Source organism: Balaenoptera ricei, chromosome 7, assembly GCF_028023285.1.
Source record: "Balaenoptera ricei isolate mBalRic1 chromosome 7, mBalRic1.hap2, whole genome shotgun sequence".
NCBI lineage: Eukaryota > Metazoa > Chordata > Mammalia > Artiodactyla > Balaenopteridae > Balaenoptera > Balaenoptera ricei.
This window is the reverse complement of record NC_082645.1, coordinates 58,575,095-58,590,546: the sequence shown is the minus strand read 5'-3', so window position 1 is coordinate 58,590,546 and position 15,452 is coordinate 58,575,095.

Here is a 15,452-nt window from a genome sequence, read left to right as displayed (position 1 = left end):
CAGCATTCCTTAGTGGTCTCTACGCGCTCTGTGAAATTCCTACAAATTTCTACAAAATTCCACCACTTGTCACCAGTGCCTCTTTTTTTCTGTAACAAAAACAAACAAAAAAACTTCAAATGCCACCCCCTATTTCAGTTACATAGACATTGCAGTGCACATACAGAAATCTGGACATTTGCCAGATTGCCCACCAACTTTGTTCATGAGGATATTAGATATGTTCAAAATCAGAGAACCATTAAAAATAACTGGTAATAACAAGAATAGAAATAACCCAAGTGAAAAATGGGCCAAAAATGTGAATAGACACTTTACCAAAGAAGATATATAAGCGGCCAATAGACATAGAAAACATGCTCAGCATCATTAGTCATTAAGAAAATGCAAGTCAAGGGACTTCCCTGGTGGTGCAGTGGTTAAGAATCTGCCTGCCAATGCAGAGGACATGGGTTCCATCCCTGGTCCGAGATGATCCCACATGCTGCGGAGCAACTAAGCTTGAGTGCCACAACTACTGAGCCCACGTACCACAACTACTGAAGCCCACATGCCTAGAGCCCATGCTCCACAATGAGAAGCCCGCATGCCTAGAGCCCATGCTCCGCAATGAGAAGCCACCGTAATGAGAAGCCCACGCACCACAACAAAGAGTAGCCTCTGCTCACCACAACTAGAGAAAGCCCATGCGCAGCAACGAAGACCCAACGCTGCCAAAAATAAATACATAAATTAATTTTTTTAAAATGAAGAAAATGCTAGTCAAAACTATGAGACACCACTATACACACTAAAATGGCAATAATCAGAAAGAGAGACAGTAACAAATGTTGGCAAGGATATGGAGAAACAGGACCCCTCATACAACATTGATGGGAATGTAAAATGGTACAGCCTCTTGGGAAAACAGTTTGCCAGTTATGTACTTAAAATGTTAAACATAAATTTACCATAGAACTCTACAATTCCATCCCTAGGAATCTACCCAAGAGAATTTAAAACATATACCCACACAAAGACTTGTAGATGAATATTCAGAGCAGTATTATTCATAGTCAAAAACAAAAACTGGAAGTGATCCAAGGGTCTATCAATTTATAAATGGATAAACAAAATGTGGCATATTCATATAATGCTATACTATTTAACAATAAAAAGAAATGAAGTACTGATGCATGCTACAACATGGATGAATTTCAAAAATGTTATAACAGTGGAAGAAGTCAGACACACAAAAAAGTGTATATTGTATTATTCCATTTATCCGAACTGTCCAGAAAAGGTACATTTATAGAGACACAAAATAAATTAGCAATTGTTTGAAGCTGGGGGTTAAGAACAGGGAGTGCCTGCAAATGAGCACAGAGATCTTTTTAGGTTTATAGGAATGTTCTAAAGATGGATTGTGGTGATGGTTGCACAACTATGTACATTTACTAAAAATAATTTATTTCTACTCTAAAAACAGGTGAATTTTATGGTATGAAATTATACTGTAATAAAACAGTTAATAATAATAATTAATATACTTGCTATTTGAGATGAGTGAAATCATCAAATTTCTGTCCAGGTAGAAACTGTATTACTGCTTTAGCTTTCAAAATCAACATGACAGGCTCTCAAATCTTAGCCTCTCCTAGGATGTCTGGGGCTTGTATCATTTGAATCCAGAAAGTCTGACATTTTTCTCTTTCAACTCATTAGTGTAATATAAAAACTCTTCTTCTAAATTACCTCTCAAGTCACCGTGCTGTGTCATGGGGAATTCCTACAACGATCATATTTCCATGAGGGAAAGCCAGATTGAAATTCAGCTGCACCCATTTAAATACATTTAAAGGCTAAACCTCACAAAATTACATGGAATCACTCTGTTACTCTATGGAAGACATTGAATAAATAACAATACAACATACTGCTGTTAAAGAAAGCCACAAAATAACATCTAAAAAATTTTGTGCATTTATGTACTGCATCTTAATTTATGTGAATAGGAATCTTGTGATACTTCTAAATTGGCTTTTCCAATTGAAATAAACCACACACAGATAAGGTAAAAGCTATAAATGATAAATAACATAATTGCTTCCAAAATTAGAGACCCTTAACAGAGAACTTATAAATGAATGTAAACTCTCCAAAGTTGGTGTTTTTTGGTTTTGTTTTTTGTTTTTGGCTGCATGGCACGTGGGATCTTAGTTCCCCACCAGGGATCAAACCCATGCCTCCTGCAGTGGAAGCACAGAGCCCTAACCACTCGGCTGCCAGGGAATTCCTTCCAAAGTTGTTTGTGTATTTATCTGGACTCTCTTGGTTTCAAGAGACAAAAACCTGACTTAGCTTAAGCCAAAAAGAGGATCGTGTTAGATCATATAAACAATTGGGGGAAGGGAGAGGTGAACCTGGATGCATCTCCAAATTTGCTTTCAAAACAATGGAGCATTGGCTCCATTGTTCCCAGCTCCAGGTCACATCTCCACAACCTCACAACAGAGAAAAAGGGTCTGTTCTCTGCCAGATCCACTTAAAACCCTGGAGAAGAATTCTGACTGGCCCAGCTCAAGGCCCATGCCACCCTTATCACCAGAAGGAAGAGGAGGAATTACCTGCTGGGAACATAAACATACAAGATACCTACAACTGTATTAACTTCTGAATTTCTGCCTGGCCTCCAAATACACACCGAACCTATGCACACAGCAAGCTCACCAGTTCTAATGGCAACTGTTGAAATTCACACCATAAGAAACATTGTGCCTACTATGTACAAGGAATTCTGCCAGATGATCACATTTAAGATTCATGACAACCCTGAGAGGTAATTATTATTATCCCAATTTTACAAGTAGCAATGATACCCTTCAATTCATAGCCTTCAAAACATAAGAAAGAACGCTGGAAGAGAATTCATTCATTGTTCCTATGTGTGCCTGTCTCTCTTTCTCCTCTATTCCTCCCACTCTTTCTCCCTTTCCCTCCTCTCTCTCTCCCTCTCTCTCCTTCCTTCCTTCCTTCAAAACTGAGTCCGTTAAGACCTTGAAACTATACTTACTGTGATTCTCTCATTTGTTTAATATTAAAACAAGGACATTTTTAGTAAGTGTCTCAACTCATGCTTTACAAATATTTTGGAGAAAAAAGCACGACAGTACCTAAAGGACTTGACCTATATTAGCTCCTCTACAGACTGGTCTGTGCAACTTTTCCAAGGTTATAAATGCTTAACAACGCTCTGGGATCTTTTTTATTATCATTTAGTACTGTTACAAGTTGTCTTAACCTAATTTCTCCCCCCTCCCTTTTTTTTAAACAGAGGAAAACTTCCTTCTGTGCATCTCTACTAAAGACTAGAAAAAAAAAAAAAAAAAAAGACTAGAAGATTTTCACCCACTGCCTTATTCATGCAACAAATTAATTCAACTCATATTTATTGAGCCCCTACCAAGTTGCTCTCTGCAAGAGCTGAGGATAGCACTGTGAACAAAACAGACATGGTCCATGGCATGGCCTGGCATGACACAACTCCAGGGGGCACCATTCACACAGAATACAATGCTCCTGACATGGAATTTACAGGCTGATGGAAGCATATTATGAATTGTAACCTAATCTATAAATACATTATTACTGTTGCTACAATTATTATTACTTCTGATCTTGGAGTGAGAAAACATTTTTTTAATGGACACAAAAAGTACTAACCACAAAAGAAAAGGCTTACTAACAAAATGGGTCACAATACTGTTAACTTTCTGTTCATTAAACGACACCATTAAGAGTTACAGAGTTTCTGTTTGGGATGATGAAAAAGTTTGGAAATAGATAGTAGTGATGGTTGAATATTATGAACATAATTATTGCCACTGAATTTTACCCTAAGAATAGTAAAAATGGCAAATTTTGTTATAAATATTTTACCATAATTTTAAAAAATTAATAATATACCAAAAACTATTGAATTGTACACTTTAAATTGGTGAATCGTATGGCATGTAAATTATGTCTCAAGAAAGCTGTTAATAAAAAGAGACCACTAAGAGTAAAAAGGCAAGCTAAAGAGTAGGAGAGAATATTTGCAACATGTCTGACCCAAAAAGGATGTTCCTCTAGAATATATATTGAATTCCTACCAATCAAAAAGGAAATGAATCGGGCTTCCCTGGTGGCGCAGTGGTTGAGAGTCTGCCTGCCAATGCAGGGGACACGGGTTCGAGTCCTGGTCTGGGAAGATCCCACATGCCGCAGAGCAACTGGGCCCGTGAGCCACAACTACTGAGCCTGCGCGTCTGGAGCCTGTGCTCCGCAACAAGAGAGGCCGCGACAGTGAGAGGCCCGCGCACCGCGATGAAGAGTGGCCCCCGCTCGCCGCAACTGGAGAAAGCCCTCACACAGAAACGAAGACCCAACACAGCTAAAAATAAATAAATAAATAAAATTTAAAAAATTAAAAAAATTAAAAAAAAGGAAATGAATCATCCCAATAGAAAATTGGACAAGCAACTTCAATGGACATTTCATAAAAGAAGATATCCAGATGGCAAATAAACATGTGAAATTAGTAATCAGAAAATTGCTAATTAAAACCATACTGAGTGTACTATACATTCAACAGGATGGCTAAAATTTAAGACTAATAATACCAAATATTGGTGAAAATGTGGAGTACCTAAAACTATCAATTAGTGCCAGAAGGAGTGCAAAATGGTTCAGCCACTTTGGAAAAAAGTTCAGCAGTTTCTTATAAACACCTACTCTATGATCCTAAAATTACACTTAAGGGAAACAAAAACTTATATATCCAGAAAAAAAACATTATGCAAGAATATTCATAGCAATGTTATTTATATTAGCCAAAAACTACAAACAATCCAAATATCCATCAACAGATGAATGTATAAACAAATTGTGGTATATTCATACAGTGGGTAGTGCTCAGCGATGAAAGGGAATGAACGACGTACATCAAGGGTGAAGCTCAAAAACCTTACACTAAGTGAAATAAAGCAAACACAAAAAAGTATGTTTGCATGATTCCATTTATATGAAGTTTTATAATAGGCAAAAGTAAGCTATGATGATCAAAATCAGATCAGTGGTTGCCTGTGGGATGGCAGTAATTGACTGGTAGGAACAGAAGGGAAATTACTGTGATGAATGGAACTGTATCTTAATTGGGGTGTTGTTTACATGGTACATTTGTTATTCACATTTCATCAAACTGTACATAAGATTTGCGCATTTTATGTAAACTATATCTTAATTTTAAAAACTGAAACTAAATATCCATAAACAGTAGAATAAATATAGTATATTCATATAATGAACCACTATACAACAATGAAAATGAGCAAACATGGATGAATCTTACAGACACAATGCTGAGCAAAAGAAATCTGACATAGTGGGTATGATTTCACTTGTATAAAATTTTTTAAAAGGCAAAATTAATCTATGGTATTAAAAGTCAGGAGAGTGATTACTTTTGGAGAGCGGGGCAGGGGAGTGATTGGAGGGAAGCCTGAAGGGGATGTCTCTAGGTGTTGATAGTATTCAATCTCTTCTATGTCTTTTTTTTTTTCAATAAATTTATTTATTTATTTTTGGCTGCATTACATCTTTGTTGCTGCTCGCGGGGGCTTCTCTTTGTTGCGGTGCGCGGGCTCCTCATTATGGGGGCTTCTCTTGCTGCAGAGCACAGGCTCTACGTGTACGGGCTTGCAGTAGTTGTGGCACATGGGCTAAGTGGTTGTGGCTCATGGGCTTTAGAGTGCAGGCTCAGTAGTTGTGGCGCACGGGCTTAGTTGCTCCACGGCATGTGGGATGTTCCCGGACTAGGGCTCGAACCCGTGTCCCCTGCATTGGCAGGCGGATTCTTAACCACTGTGCCATGAGGGAAGCCCCTCTTCTATCTCTTGATGGTGGTTATACAGATTTGTTCACTGTATTCACTTGTTCAGTGAGCTATTCATTTATAATTTGTGTTTATATATGTTATATGTCAACAAAGTTTTTTTAATTAGTACTACTGGTGAGGAAGATACATATTTTGCACTTAATAACTTATGAATAAGTAAATGAACGTTCAGCTCTGAATAAGAAACATTCCAGGGACTTCCCTGGCGGTCTAGTGGTTAAGACTCTGTGCTTCCACTGAAGGGGACATGGGTTCGAACCTACTCAGGGAACTAAAATCCTGCATACTGCATGGTGCAGCCAAAAAAAAAAGAGAGAGAAAGAAAGAAACATCCCAAATTTGAAAGTTAAATGTGATTATGAATTTACTTAAATTGAAATATTAGGAAACATACTTTCTAATATTAGAAATATTAGAACAGTTCATATTTAAATTTCAGTGAGCCTCTTTGCCTCTCTTTCACACATATAAAGGAGAGACTATAAAGGTCATTTCCTGACAACAGCACAATATGATCAAGAGTCAGAGTGAGAATTCAAAAAGAGTTCCTATCTCCAATGTGCCCCTGCAGAACACATGCATAAATATTCTTAGAACACATATTTTTGCCTGCTACAGAAAGCAGGTAGAATTCCCTAAAAAGAAAAAAAGGAATGAATATTAAATTATTGAAGTAGTGTAGAAAGAGAAAGGGAAACAACTAGGATATGTAGAACAAAGCCTGAGATAAATATTCATAGAAGGATGTTTGGGGAATGATCAGGAGGCTTTCTACTGTAAGAGTCCCTGAGGCTATGCCCCTGGCCCCTAGCACAACTGAACTGTGTTTGGACAATTCACACTACTTGTCCAATCACACTGACTTGGGCAGTTCATCAAATATGATTTGATAATGTAACTTGAGTTTCTTGAGAACCAGGAAGCGTGTCTTTTTTTTTTTTCTTTTTTTTTAGGCTGCGCCATGTCTTAGCTGGGGCACTCTGGATCTTCCGCTGTGGCATGCATGCAGGATCTAGCTCCCCGACCAGGGATTGAACCCCAGCCCCCTGCATTGGGAACGCGGAGTCTTACCCACTGGACCACCAGGGAAGTCCCAGGAAGCATGTCTTAATTAAATATTTTCCAGAACTTAACACAGTATCTTACAAATTCCAAACATTCAATATTTGAATATTTACTAATCAATTCTCAAAGTATGGAGTGCAGACTCTTGAGGGGACCGAGACCCTTGCAGGAAGTCAAGATTATTTTCATAATAGTAATAATACATTATTTGCTTTTTAAACTCTCATTATTTCAGGAGCATACAGTGGAATTATCCAGATGCTACAGGATATATGATGATGTCATCATTCTGGCCATGAAATGTGTTCTTTGTATTCTTATGTTTTTTAGAATTCTCTGAGGTAGTAGGATTAGAATTTAAATTCTAAATTATATTTTCAGATATTAAGTTTTTTCTCAGTACTTCTATCATATTCTTGCTGGCTTTATTCAGTTATTTCTGCTATAGTCTCTGCAATCTCATTATCATGGACTAAATTGTTATTTTGAAATTATTAAGTTATCGCACCTATGCAAACAAAAAAAAGTCAATACTATTTGTTGTCTCATTTTTCAACAATTTTTTAAATTTGAAAACATTTCTAAATTTTTAATTTTATCTAAAACTGTTGCTTTTAAGAAGTTAATAGTATTTTTTTCTAAAATAGAAGACAACATTTAAGAATGACTCTGGCTTAAAAGGGGGAGATTAAATCTACAGACATGGCTAGACCTGCTATTTTCCTCGTATTTGAGCAGATTCAGTGCCATATAATCATCAAACAGGATCTTCAATGTGAATGTTAGACAGTAAGCACATTCCATGTTGAAACACTCTGAGTATTGAATAACTTTCTTGAATCTCATGGTGTATCCTGGAACAACTGCATTGACATTTGCACTGATGTTGCAAAAGCCAACGATGGACAAAACTGTTTGTAACTTAATATGAATAAAGGCAACGGCACTAAACTATCTAGTTGACATTACATTTGTCTCTGTTAAATACTTGCAGAAAAACAAGCCAGCTTCCCTTTAAAATGGCCTCAATAGGGCTTCCCTGGTGGCGCAGTGGTTGAGGGTCTGCCTGCCAATGCAGGGCACACGGGTTCGAGCCCTGGTCTGGGAAGATCCCACATGCCGCGGAGCAACTAGGCCCGTGAGCCACAACTACTGAGCCTGCGCGTCTGGATCCTGTGCTCCGCAACAAGAGAGGCCGCGATAGTGAGAAGCCCGCGCACCGCGACGAAGAGTGGCCTCCACTTGCCACAACTAGAGAAAGCCCTCGCACAGAAACAAAGACCCAACACAGCCATAAAATAAATAAATAAATAAATATTTTTTTTTAAAAATGGCCTCAATAAGGCAGCAAAAAACATTAATTTGATTACATTTTGATCCGTGAGGATGCATCTTAAAATTCTCAATGACTTAGTGATTTCACATAAAGCACTTTTATTGTATACTGAAATATCCTCGTAGTCTCCAGGAAAAAGCACATTGGCAATGCTGTAAGCTGAACCAACAGCTTTTAAAAAAAAAAAGTGGCAAAATATACATAACATAACATGCAAATGAACTTATTTGCAAAACAGAAAGAGACTCACAGACACAGAAAACAAACTAATGGTTACTGAAGGGAAAGGGGGGTAGGGGAGGGATAAATTAGGAGGCTGGGATTAACATATACACACTACTATGTATAAAATAGATAACCAACAAGGACCTACTGTATAGCACAGGGAACTCTACTCAATATTATATAATAACCTATAAGGGAAAAGGATCTGAAAAAGAATAACTAAATAATTTTATATATATATATATATATATATATATCTGAATCTCTGTGCTGTACACCTGAAACTTACACAATATTACAAATCAACTATACTTAAATTTTAATTTTTTTTTTAATTGTGGCAAAATACACATAACACTATTTTAATCACTTTAAGTGCATAATTAGGTGGTATTAAGTACATTTACAATGTTGGGCAACTATCACCACCCATCTCCAGAACTTTTTCATCAGCCCAAAAAAAACTTTGCACCTGTTAAACAATAACTCCCCATTTCCCTCTTTCCCTAGCCCCCCAGTACCTCTATTCTACTTTCTGTCTCTATGAATTTGCCTGTTCTAGATATTTCACAGAAGCGAAATCATACAATAGCTGACATTTTGTGTCTGGCTTTTTTTCATTTGGCATGTTTTCAAGGCTCATCCAAGTTGTAGCAAGTATCCAAATTTCATTCTTTCTTATGGCTAAATAGTATTCCGTTATATGTACACCACATTTTGTTTATCCATTCATCTATTATTCACACTTGGGTTGTTTCCACCTTTTGGCTATTGAGCATAATGCTAAAATGAACATTGGTGTATAAGTATCTGTTTGGGTCCCTGCTTTCAATTCTTTGGGGTATATATCTAGAAGTGTGATTGCTGGATCTTATAATGACACTATGTTTAACTTTATGAGAAGTTAATTGGTGTCCACAGCAGCTGTACTATTTTACAGTCTCACCAGCATTGCGTAAGAAATCCAATTTCTCCATATTCTTGCCAACACTTGTTATTTTCTATTATTGATAATAGCCATCCTAATGTGTGTGTGAGCTTATTGTGGTTTTGACTTATATTTCCCTAAGGACAAATGATGTTGAACATCCTTTCACATGCCTATTGGCCTTTTATATAGTTTCTTTGGAGAAATGTCTACTCACATCCTTTGCCCATTTTTGAATTGGCTTGTTTGTCTTTTTGTTATTGCGTTGTAGGAGTTCTTTACATGTTCTGGATAGTAATCACACAATTTTACTTGCAAATATGATTGACAGACTAACTATGGTTATTCAGACTCGGTATTTGGCAGCCATTTTCTGAAATGGATGAAGTAAGCCTTTACTTTCATAGAAAACACCTGGAAGTATTTTTTTGCCAATGAAAAAAATTTTAAGCAAAATTTAATATTTTGGAAAATTTGTATATACCACCATGAGCTTGACAGTGTTTCTAACACTTAAAAAATTTTTCTGGGGAGATCAGTGGTGATATTAATAAATGTGATTTTTTGATATTGTATAAAAATAATGTCAGAAGACTTGGAAAATTCAGTGAATCAATATTTTCCAAATGATTGATACATAATGTTACCAAATTGGGTGTGGGTAAAAAAATCTATTCAAAGTTCAAGAAAGACTAACGGATTAAAACTTACTAGTATAAGTTCCTCGATATGGCTAAAGTTTCCACAACTAAACCTCAAGAAGTTACCTCTTTCAAATTGTGTCACAACAAAGAGGAATATCTACAATCATCTGAATAGGCAATGAAAATACTCCTGGCTTCTCCAACTAAATATCTTTGTCAGGCTGAATTTTCTTCAAATACTTCAACCAAAACAACATATCACAGCAAATTGAATGCAAAAACAGATACGAGAATCCAACTACATTCTATTAAGCCAGACATTACAGAGATTATAAAACAAGGCTTCTCTTCTCACTAATATTTTTTGTTTTGAAAAACAGAGTTATTGGGGATTCCCTGGTGGTCCAGTGGTTAGGACTTCGCACTTTCACTGCCGAGGTCCAGGGTCCAATCCCTGGTCAGAGAACTAAGAGCCCACATGCTGTGCAGTGCAGCCAAAAAAATTTTTTTTTAATTTCTCAGTATTAATTTCCAGTAATATAAATATATCAGTAAATAGATATATCAGCATATACAACCCATATAAACAAAATATTTTTTGAGATCCTTAATAATTTGAAAGAGTATAAAACTGTCCTGACACCAAAAAGCTTGAAAATTCTAAGAATAATGTATAAATAACTGGTTAGATATTGTCATAAACTTTTTTGTAAAATTAAGTTTATTAGCGTATAATTTACATGTAGTAAAATTTACCCTCTTTAGTTACATTCTATGAATTTTGGCAAATGAATACCCATATAATCACCAAAGTCCATCATCCCCAAAAGTTTCTTCATATCCCTTTTATAGTCAAGCCCTCCCGAAGCCAGTCCCTGGCATCCACTGATCTGCGTTCACTTCTGATAGTTTTGCCTTTTCAGAGTGTCATATACATGAAATTATACAATATGTAGCTTTCTGAGTTTGGCTTCTTTTACTTTTTAAAAAAATTTTTATTTTATATTGGAGCATAGTTGATTAACAATGTTGTTTTAGTTTCAGGTGTACAGCAAAGTGATTCATTTATACGTATACATGTTATCTATTCTTTTTTTTTAATTAATTAATTAATTTATTTATTTTTGGCTGTGTGGTACATATATACAATGGAATATTACTCAGCCATAAAAAGGAACGAAACTGAGTCATTTGTGGAGACGTGGATGGATCTAGAGACTGTCATACAGAGTGAAGTAAGTCAGAAAGAGAAAAACAAATATTGTATATTAACGCATGTATGTGGAACCTAGAAAAATGGTACAGATGAACCGGTTTGCAGGGCAGAAGTTGAGACACAGATGTAGAGAACAAGCATATGGACACCAAGGGGGGAAAACCGTGGTGGGGTGGGGATGGTGGTGTGTTGAATTGGGCGATTGGGATTGACATGTATACACTGATGTGTATAAAACTGATGACTGATAAGAACCTGTAGTATAAAAAACAAACAAAAAAAAGACAACTAATACTAAACTTTCTTTGGATTATTTGTATGGAAATATGTTAATATAAATGTTTCAGACATTACATGAAATTTCTAAAAATCTTATATGTTCTGGTATAATGTTATAAGTCATAATTCTAGTTATTACTTTAAAATGTATATCTCAGAAATAAAAAATATAAAATAAAATAAAACTTAAAAAAATAAAGAAAACAATTTTAAAAATAAAGGAAAAAAAATAGAAAAAAAAGAAAAAGAAAGAAAAAAAAAAGAAAACAGCGGGTGGAAGAGAACTTCCCAGCCAAGCTGTAATAGTTTTTGCCTGGTCATCAAACAAACATGCAGTCTTGCATTATCCTGATGGAAGATTATGCGTTTTCTGTTGACTAATTCTGGATGTTTTTCGTCTAGTGCTGCTTCCAGTTGGTCTAATTGGGAGCAGTACTTGTTGGAATTAATCGTTTGGTTTTCTGGAAGGAGCTCATAATAGAGGACTCCCTTCCAATCCCACCATATATACAAGTTCACCTTCTTTGGATGAAGACCGGCCTTTGGTGTGGTTGGTGGTGGACCATTTTGCTTGCCCCATGATCTCTTCTGTTCCACATTATTGTACAGTATCTACTTTTCATCACCCGTCACAATTTGTTTTAAAAACGTAACATTTTCGTTATGTTTAAGTAGAGACTCACATACGGAAATACGGTCAAGAAGGTTTTTTTTGCTTAGCTTATGTGGAAACCAAACATCAAAGCGATTAACATAATCAAGCTAGTGCAAATGATTTTCAACTCTTGATTTGGATATTTTGTGTATGTCGGCTATCTCCCATGTGATGTAACGTTGATTGTTCTCAGTTAATGTCTCGATTTGATCGCTATCAACTTCAACTGGTCTACCCGACCGTGTAGCATCATCCAGTGAGAAATCTCCAGCATGAAACTTGGCAAACCACTTTTGACACATTCAATCAGTCACAGCACCTTCTCCATACACTGCACAAATCTTTTTTTGCGTTTCAGTTGCGTTTTTACCTCTCTTGAATTAATAAAGCATAATATGCCGAAAATGTTGCTTTTTTCTTCCATCTTCAATATTAAAATGGCTACACAAAAATTCACCAATTTTGATAAGTGTTTTTTTAAATGCATGCTGATATGACAGCTGTCACAATACAATCTAACAAAATTCGAAAACAAAACTTCGAATGAAGTTAAAGACAACTAAGAGATACTAGAGCCATCCGAACTCTTTGGCCAACCCAATATTTCTATATATCAGCAATGAACACACGGACAACAAAATTTTAGATGCAATACCACTTACACTTGTGCAAAATAAAAATTAAATACTTAGGTGTAAGTCTAACAAAATATGTAGAACACATATGCAGAAAACTACAAAACACTGATGAAATAAATCAAAGGCTTAAGTAAATGAAAAGAGACTGTGTTCATGGACTGGAAGATTCAATGTTGTTAACATATCAATTCTTCACAAACTGAAATGCAGATTTAACCTAATTCCTATTAAAATACCAAGAACATTTCCTGTAATATAGACAATATTACTCTAAAATCTATATGGAGGGACTTCCCTGGTGGCGCAGTGGTTGGGATTCCACGGTCCCAGTGCAGGGGGTCTGGGTTCAATCCCTGGATGGGGAACTAGATCCCACATGCATGCCGCAACCGGGAGTTCACATGCCAGAGCTAAGGAGACTGCATGCGCAACTAAGGAGCCCTGGAGCCACAACTAAGGAGCCAGCAAGCTGGAACTAAGGAGCCCGTGAGCCGTAACTAAGACCCGGCACAACCAAATAATTAATTAATTAATTAACTATTAAAAAATAAAATAAAATCTATATGGAAAGGCAAAGGAATTAGAATAGCTAAAATACTTTATAAAAAGAAAAATAAGGACTTCCCTGGCAGTCCAGTGGTTGATACTTCGCCTTTCAATGCAGGGGGTGTGGGTTCGATCCCTGGTTGGCGAGCTAAGATCCCACATGCCTCACAACCAAAAAAACAAAACATAAAACAGAAGCAACATTGTAACAAATTCAATAAAGACTTTTAAAAAATGGCCCACATCAAAAAAATCGTTAAAAATTTTTTTAAAAAAGGAGGAGAAAGTGGGAAGAATCAGCCTACCCAATTTCAAGATGTATTATATAGTTTCAGTAATCAAGACTGTGTGGTATTGGAGGATGTATGAATACACAGAACAATGGAACGGACTAGAAAACCCGGAAACTGACCCAAACAAATACACTCAAATGAATTTTCACAAAGGTGCAAAAACAATAATGGAGAAAGTATAGCCTTTTAAACAAATGGTGCTGAAGCAAATGGACATTCATAGGGAAGGGAACAAAATCCTCTACCTAAACATGACACTTTATACAAAAAAATACCTCAAAATGGATTAAATAAAACATGGAAAACTATAAAACCTTTACCAAGAAAAAAAAAACATAGGCGTAAATCTTTTTTAGTTCTAAGATTAGACAAAGAGTTCTTAGGCTTGACATCAAAAGCAGTATATGCGAGGGACTTCCCTGGTGGTGCAGTGGTTAAGAATCCGCCTGCCAATGCAGGGGGCGTGGGTTCGATCCCTGGTCCGGAAAGATCCCACATGCTGCGGAGCAACTAAGCTCACAACTACTGAGCCTGCGCTCTAGAGCCTGTGAGCCACAACTACTGAAGCCCACGTGCCTAGAGCTCATGCTCCACAACAAGAGAAGCCACTGCAATGAGAAGCCCGCGCACCGCAATGAAGAGTAGCCCTCGCTCACCGTAACTAGAGAAAGCCCGCACACAGCAACGAAGACCCAACGCAGCCAAAAATTAATTAGTTAGTTAATTTTCTAAAAAATCACTATACATGAAAAGAAAACTTGATAAATTGGACCTCATCAAAATTTAAAACTTTTGTTTTCCAAAAGATTCTAAGAGGATAAAAGACAAGCTGCAAACTGAGAGAAATACTTGGAAACCACATATATGACAAAGGTCTAGTATCTAGAATATATAAAGAAATCCCAAAACATAACATTAAAAAACAAAAACAAAACAAAACAAAAACACACCCAACAATTCAACTAGAAAATGAGCAAAAGAAATGAACAGACATTTCACCAAAATGGATATACAGATGGCAAAGTACATGAAAAAAATGTTCAACATTATTAGCCATTAAGGAAGTGGAAATTAAAACCACAATGAGATATCACCACATGTCTATCTGAATAGCTAAAATTAAAAATAGTAGTAACACCAAATGCTGGCTAGGATGCAGAGAAACTGGATCATTCATATATTACTGGTGGGAATGTAAAACGTTATAGCCACACTGGAAAACAGTTTGACAGTTTCTTAAAAAACTAAACATGCAATTATCATAGGGCAGTTGCACTGAGCAATTGCACTCCTAGGCATTTATCCCAGAGAAATGAAAACTTATGTTCACACAAAAATTTTACACAAGTTTCCATAGCAACTTTATTTGTAATAGACAAAAAGCTGAGGCAACCCAGATATTCTTCAATGGGTGAAAATTTAAACGAACTGGTACATCCATACCATAGCAGTAAAAAGGAACAAACTATTGATACACACAACTTGGATCTCCAGAAAATTATGTTGAGTAAAAAAAAGCCAGTCCCAAAAGTTTACATACTGTATACTTCCATTTATATAAAATTCTTGAAATGACAAGATCCTAAAAATGGAGGACAGATTAATAGTTGCTAGGAGTTAAACTGGGAGTGGGGGTGCTGGAGTGAAGTGGGTGTGGCTACAAAAGTGCCACATGAATGATCTTCAAGGTGATGGAAATGTTGTCTTGACTGT